Source organism: Miscanthus floridulus, chromosome 2, assembly GCF_019320115.1.
Source record: "Miscanthus floridulus cultivar M001 chromosome 2, ASM1932011v1, whole genome shotgun sequence".
NCBI lineage: Eukaryota > Viridiplantae > Streptophyta > Magnoliopsida > Poales > Poaceae > Miscanthus > Miscanthus floridulus.
The window spans coordinates 136807693-136815490 of NC_089581.1; the positions used below are offsets into that span (position 1 = coordinate 136807693).

Consider the following 7798-nt stretch of genomic DNA (forward strand, 5'->3'; position numbering starts at 1 on the left):
TACAAAGACACCCTTCAAAATGCACGTTTGGTACCAGTACTCCATGCATGACTTCCTAGCGTATGGGATATTCTCTGGTTGGTGTGTCCACAGGAAGTTCCCATGTCCATTATGCAAGGATCGTCTGAGGTTCATCTGGCTCAAGAAGGGTGGCAAGTATTCATCGTTCGACAAACATCGTCAATTCCTCCCTCTCGAGCATCCATTCAGGCAAGACACCAAGAACTTTATGAAAGGTGTCATAGTGACAGAACCTACACCACAGATGATGACTAGTGCCGAGGTTCATGCTCCGATAGATGCTCTCATGGAGAATCAAGAAGGTGATGGCTTCGTGGGATACAGCGAGGAACACATGTGGACTCATAAGTCGGGCTTGACGAGGCTCCCCTATTTTGATGACCTTCTTATGCCACACTACATTGATGTCATGCACATAGAAAAGAATGTCGCCGAGGCACTCTGGGGAACAATCATGGAAACTGAAAAGTCAAAGGACAACCCTAAGGCTAGAGTGGACCTGGCAGAGTTGTGTGATAGACCACATCAAGAGATGCGTGCTCCTGGAGGCGGCAAGACATGGAAAAGGCCTAAGGCAGATTTCGTCTTGACCCCCAGACAAAGGTGGGAAGTACTCCAATGGATCCAGACGTTAATGTTCTCTGATGGGTATGCAGCGAATCTGAGGAGGGGAGTGAACTTAACTACTCTCCGAGTGAACGGGATGAAGAGTCATGACTACCACATATGGATTGAGCGGCTTCTTCCGACGATGGTTCGAGGCTTTGTCCCTGAGCACATATGGATAGTGCTGGTAGAGTTGAGCTACTTCTTCCGCCAGCTCTATGCCAAGGAGTTATCTCAGACCGTGATTGCTGACTTGAAAAAAGTGGCACCTGTCTTGCTTTGCAAGTTGGAGAAGATCTTTCCACCCGGCTTCTTCAATCCGATGCAGCATCTGATATTGCACCTCCCATATGAGGCATGAATGGGGGGGCCCGTGTAGGCCCGTTGGTGCTATCCAATCGAGCGATGCCTAAAGACACTTTGGAAAAAGTGTAAAAACAAAGGCAAAATTGAGGCTTCCATTGCAAGTGCATTCACTATGGAGGAGGTGTCAAACTTCACAACATTGTATTATTCTAACAACCTTCCAAGCGTGCATAATCCACCTCCTCGTTACAATGCTGACGAAAATGCCTCGAGCCTCAGCCTTTTCCGAGGGCAACTTGGAAGAGCAGGTGCATCGACCAATAAGCCCCTGACAAATGTGGAGTGGCACAAAATCATGTTATATGTGCTGGCCAACCTTGAAGAGGTGGACCCATATATTGTGTAAGTTCTCAATGGACTTCTTTCAATAATCCCGCACTATTCTACATCCAACCCCCTTGTTTGTCGTTACAGGGAATTCATTCATGAATACTGGCCCCATTCAAGGGAACCAACCCCGCCAGAATGTGATACCCTTCTTTCCAAGGGTGCGGGACAAGAGAGCCCCGATTTTATTTCCTGGTTCAAAACCAAGGTACCGTCCAATTTAGCCCCGATTTGTTGTTGCTCGTATGTCCGATTAATATAATGATGTATCCTGCTTGAGCTTGCAGGCCCGAACCGATGCGTCTATTAGTGCCGAGTTGAGACAGGTTGCCAACGGCTATGACCAAAGGGTCAAGTCATCAGATGCCTACGACGTGAATGGATATCGATTTCACACAGGAAGCTACGAGCAGAGGCGGCCCAATCGAAGATCCACAAATAGCGGGGGTTTTACGCTCGGCACTGATGGCGTAGACTATTATGGAAGAATTGAAGAAATATATGAACTTTCATTTCATGGTAGCACAAATCTTTATCCTGTCGTATTCAGATGCCATTGGTTTGATTCGGGAGTAACGAGGAAGACCCCTCATCTTGGTCTAGTCGAAATTCGATAGGATTCCGTCTATCCAAGAGACGATGTGTACATTGTGGCGCAACAGGCCACACAGGTTTATTATACGTCATATGCTTGCAAGACTAGACCGGATCTTAGTGGTTGGTTTGTTGTGCACAAGGTCTCGCCACACGGCTGACTACCTTATCCCAAACGATGAAGATTACAACTTCAACCCAAGCACGTATGACGGAGAGTTCTATCAAGAAGATGGGCTACAAGGGAGGTTTGAGATAGACTTAACCGACGAGATAGGAATGGATGTAGACAATGTAATGGTTGATGATGATGATGATGGAGATGAAGTGTGAAATGCAAAGGACTTACAAATGCTTGAGCGATTACGTGTAGGCAATGACAATGAAGACAACATTCCTCCATCGGATAGTGTTGATTATTTCGACATGGTTGATAGTGATGATGAGACTTATGATCCAGCTAATCCCGATCATGAAGATTACTTGTAACATACATGTAATACTTTGTAATTTTGTAATTTTGTTTTGTTTTGTTTATTTTGCATCTATTTCTAATTACTTCTTTCTTCTTTTTAATTGCAGGTGACTGAACAAAAATGTTGGGTGACCGGTAGAGGAACCTGAGCTCGTTCTACCATGGAGCCTCTGGTGTAGGAGCCTCCAGCGGAGGGGGCGAGGAGGAGCAAGGGACATCTTCGACGAGGCGGAGGAGCACGAGGACCATGACCAGGAGGAACAGGAGGACCACGCCCGCGGTCTAGCAGCAGCAGCAGGAGGAGGAGGAGCAGCTGCAGCAGGAGGCGGGCGAGGAGGAGACGCCGGTCCAGGAGGAGGCGGATGAGGACGAGGACGAGGACGGGGGCGGGACGGGAGCTACCGCTTCCTCTAGTTCGTCAGGTGTCTACTTGCGAGGACCCTCCACCCTCCCTGACCGACCGCATACTCGTCTACACCCAGTGATTCGCCCAGAGGGGCAAAGGTAAGTGCCTTTGCATGTTATCACTTTTACTTCATATGCTATGTTCGATATCGAAATAGAGACTAATATGTTTTCTTAATCACTTCTGCAGGGGGTGGGAGATTGTGTCGGGGAACACTGCCTCCCACCATGTCAATGGCATCCTAGGTCTCCTGTGCAGGAGACACTTCCCTGGCATGGTCATGCATGTCGGGAACCTCGAGCCCGCCTTCACGTTTGCCCACTACGAGTCCACCCCCATGTGGAAGCAGGCACCGTGGCTACGTTCGTCATTCAGGAGTTCTAGGTAAGTCTTCCTCGCACTACATGGCTCAATACAATGCACTCATTGGACTCTACTTGAAATAACTAATGCATACATCGTGTCTGTATATGCAGGAGTACTTCAAACTTGACGACGGATTCGAGGGCACGGTGGAGGCAGTGGCTAAGCGAGCTTGTAGGAAATGCGTCGTCGACGTCCATCATGAGGCACGACTCCAGGCCATCATAGATTACTATGGGACGAAGCTCGGATAGAAGGTCACCAAGAAGGACATCCGAGAACAAGACTTGACGCTGACCAAACCCCAGTTCCTTGAGGTAGCTAAAGAACATTAAAATTGGTTCCTTTTGAGATTAAGTACGAATCACTTGTTTTTCTAATATGTCAACTACTTGATGACATGTAGGTGATTCCTTGGTGGTGCAACGGGTGCCCCGTGGCTTGGGCGAAGATGGTGGACAGGTGGTTAAGCGCGGAGTGGGCCGCTCAGCACGCGGCTGCCCGGCAGCGACGTTTGTTCATGCCAGGTGTATCACACCATCAAGGCAACCACAACCTCTCCAGATACGCCCAAGCATGGGTACGTGGTCATGTTTCTATTCTTCTTGCTTTCGTTGAACTCGGCAAAGAATTCTAATCATCTTGTTTTCGTTCTTGCAGTCGGTGGCACATCAAGGCCAAGAGTGCTCCAACTTCGCCGCATTTGCCATGGCACACAAGGGCAAGGCGTCGTCCGATGTCTCCTTCAACCCAGATGACCCGGCCGAGGCGTACACAAACTCGAGCGCCTACGAGAAAATCACGGAGTACACGGCGGCGGCAAGGTCGATCCATGGGCTGGAGTACGATCCACAGACCGACAACATTGATGCAAACACCGTCATGAGGATTGGACAAGGCAAGAAGCATGGCCGCTACTGGATTGACGACAGCGTGATCGACACGGCCTCTACTCCCACTCTCTCCCAGATCCGAGCACAGAGCACGACTGCCTCCTCACTCCTGGCGATACGCTCATGGCCGAGCATTTCACAGCACTGGGTCGACACACTCCAGGTTATTCATGTTTTACTCATCGTACATTGATCTTTACACAACTCTATTTCCTTTGCATTATTGTAACATTAGCTTTGCAACAATTTGTAGGCCCAGGTGGAAGAAGCAAATAGGAGGGCCTAGGAGCTGGAGCTGGGGTTGGCGGTTGAGCGGGCCACGCGGGAGGCCGACAAACTCGCCCAGGAGAAAAGGTTGGCGGACATTATTACCTGGATGCAAACTACGACGGGTGCTGCTATGCCTCCTGGGTTAATGGGTCCACCTCAGCCTCCTCACTCCGCTACTCCAGTGAGTAATGTCACACATGCAAGGAATTGCTACAATCGCTATTCAACTAATCTTGTCTCATGCAATCTCTTCTCCTATGTGCAGCCTCAGTCGGCGGGTTCGAACAACCCAGCTCAGGGCACTCTGAACCAGCAGATGTTTCCTTCCTCGTCGTCAGCAGGATGGCCACATCAAGGGCCGCTTCAGTGAGTAGCGCTTGTAGTTTCATGTCTTGTTCTCTTCGCAATGGATTTCTGTCCGAGACAATGTTGTTGTCATGCATGTGTTATTGTGACATGTGGTGATGGATTTGAACTACTTGTTGAATGATGTGGAATCCTGCCGAATAATGGATGGAATTACTGTGACATGTGGTGAACGGATGTGATTCATGTGGTATGTGTGATGGATTGTGACATATAAGGTGCTGGATGTGGTATATATGTGATGGATGTGATATATATGCCATATGTTGTGTTTGCAGTGATCGAAAGAAAAAACAAAAAAAAACAAAAAATTTTGGTCACTTTGCCGAGTGTAACTGTTAACACTGGATTTTGGTCGATTCTGGAAGATGACAGGTAGACCCGCATGCTGGGAGAAGGGTGTTCGGCAAACAAAACAAGCGGTCGACTAAATGCTTGTGCGGTCGGTTACTCCAGAAGGCGGTAACTTCATTCGGGAAAACAGAAGGTGGCAGGCAAGACCGATTGGAAAGGTGAAAGTTGTAATAATAAAGGAATCTAGAAGTTTAGGGTAAGGAATCATAAGTTTCCAAGTTTGTTTAAAAGTTCCTTTGTAAATCGTAGTCCTCTAGGACTCGTGTTTTGTCTAGGGTATAAATATTGACCCTCGACCATTGTAATAAGGGTTCACAACCAAATCAATACAACCGGCCCCGTGCCAACTTTCGAGTCCTTTTGTCGTGTCATCGAGTTCTTCGAGAGGAGTCATCGATCCGCCGACCTCCGTAAGTTCCGACAACCTTGTTATCATGTTTAGTATCATGCGGTGGATTTAGACGTGATGCAAGTAGTCTTGTTTGTTTTCAATGGTCGTGCGGCGGATCTTTGCTTGACAATCAAGAAGTCTTTGCTTATGCTTTGTTTATGAGTAGATACCGTGCGGCAGGCGTTTGCTCAATATGCTTAGTGAAAGCGAGATAGTTATCGGCTCTATATTAGATATGGCAAATCTAAATAGATTCATTAAGTTATCCAGTGTTACATGTTTTAAACCTTTTATATATTTGTAACATACTTTTGCCCAATCTAGATTGATATTATTCAGCCTTCTCTTATGGTTCTATTCGTGCTTCAATGATCACTGCTTTTCATATTACCTTTGCAACTAGATAGTGCGATCATAATGGCTGAATCATTTTAATCCAGATTGTCACATGTCGCGGGTTCATGCATGTTAATCATGTTTAAGCTTTAACGAAACCAGGTGTTATGCGGCAGATGCAGGTTTTAGATTAGTTTAATCGTGTTTATTTGCATGTTCCTTCTTCATGGACCCAATTCGGCTGAACTGCCGAGCTTGGTTACGCGTTAATTCATAATTAATTTCACTTGTTCAAACATGTCTTCCCATGCACATGCATTCGGCAATTAGGTCTTTACGTGCATTCATCTTACGATTAGCTGAATGATCTATGAACTTGTTGGCAGACAGCTCTCTATAGCTGTATGTCGTTGTAAGTGGCTTCAGGGCCGTATATGTGGAACTGTCTGGTATTACCCGACATGTTCCGGTTTGACATTTAATTGTTTTATCCCTTGTTAGTTTTCAGGTCAAACTGACTGGCACGCCTCCGGATCACGAAGCACCCGGGAACCCGATTGAAGCTACGCTTTTCGGCTTGCTGTGTGTGAGGCACAGTGCGTCACATTTTGTGTCAACACACTTTTTGGCACGCCCGGTGGGACAATCTGTTAGTTCAAGATGGCATCTGAGATCAACAATGATCATGTTCTGGATGTAAGCATGGCAGAATTGCCAGATAATTACAAGGATTTAGTGCTTCAAGCATGTGAGCAATACCAATGGAAGTGTTTGATGTCTTTCTCCAAAAACAAGAGCAATAAAGTGTTTCAAAAGCAGTCAATGCCAAGGGTTCTTCTTCCGCATCAAACTGATTACACTGAAGAAGAAGATGCTCAGAAGATGGCAGCCCTAGTCTATAAAGCCATGGGAGAAACCATGACAAACCATCACACAGCTTTTCTGAATACCTTTCGGGCAATCATGATCAGTACTTTTGGTCCAATGGTTGATAAATACTTCGAAGAAAATGTTGGACCACTCAGTGGGCCGACGCTTTTCAATGTTCCAAAGCATCAAGAGAAGCCTATTGGAAAAGAAGTAGCGTCGCCTTCAAATATAGGTGGATTGACTCACACTGAAAAGCAATCACATCCCACCTATGGCCAGGTGACATTTGGTACCACAGGAGAAGTGCCACCTTCAGCTTATAGAGTTTCTCCAGCATCAAACAGATTGCAGAAGAATATGTATGGAGATGGGTATCAAGAATTTACTGATTACAGTGCTATCAATGCTGTGCCAAATCCAGGGTATAGAAGTGTTTCAGGATTGCCTTCTGGAGTGCAAGTACAAGGAAATCAGGATCCAGGCATTGATATTTTGATGCACAGAATGGCTGATATGATGCAAAATCAGTTTGGCTTGAAGCCAAAGAATCAATCCTATTCATACAAGTCTCCTTATCCAGAATGGTACAACAGAGTGGCGTTACCTCCAAGGGTGAAGCCTCCAACAGATTTAACCAAGTTTTCTGGTCAAGATGACACTAGTACCATAGAGCACGTCAGTCGGTACTTAATGCAGCTTGGAGAAGCTGCTTCAGATGAAGCTTGGAGGATTCGATATTTTCCTTTGTCTCTTACAGGACCAGCTTTCACATGGTTCACGTCTCTACCAGCTCATTCCATTGGTACGTGGGCAGAACTTGAACAGAAGTTTCATTCATATTTCTATACGGGTACTAATGAGAAGAAGTTGGTTGATCTCATGAGTCTGAGGATGAGAACAAATGAGACACCATTGGAATATCTTCGCAGATTTAGGGAGACCAAGAATATGTGTTATTCTTTAAATTTACCAGATGATCAACTACCTAGAATAGCTATAGCAGGAATGTTGCCGAATATCAGGGAAAAGTTGTTCGGTTTAGAGTTTGATGATCTTGGCCAACTTGCACAGCGTTTAGCAGCTATGAGTAATCAAGCCCAAGGATTCAGGAGAGATAATCGCTTTCAGAAGAACAATGCCACTAATGAGGTGTATCAAGG

At 46.2% G+C, this 7798-nt stretch overlaps 1 protein-coding gene across 1 annotated transcript in view; it reads left to right on the plus strand.

The window, feature by feature from the left end:
- LOC136537125 (probable polyamine transporter At3g13620) overlaps positions 1–7798 on the plus strand; it is a 216707-nt gene that overhangs the window by 207726 nt on the left and 1183 nt on the right. The window lies entirely within an intron of this gene.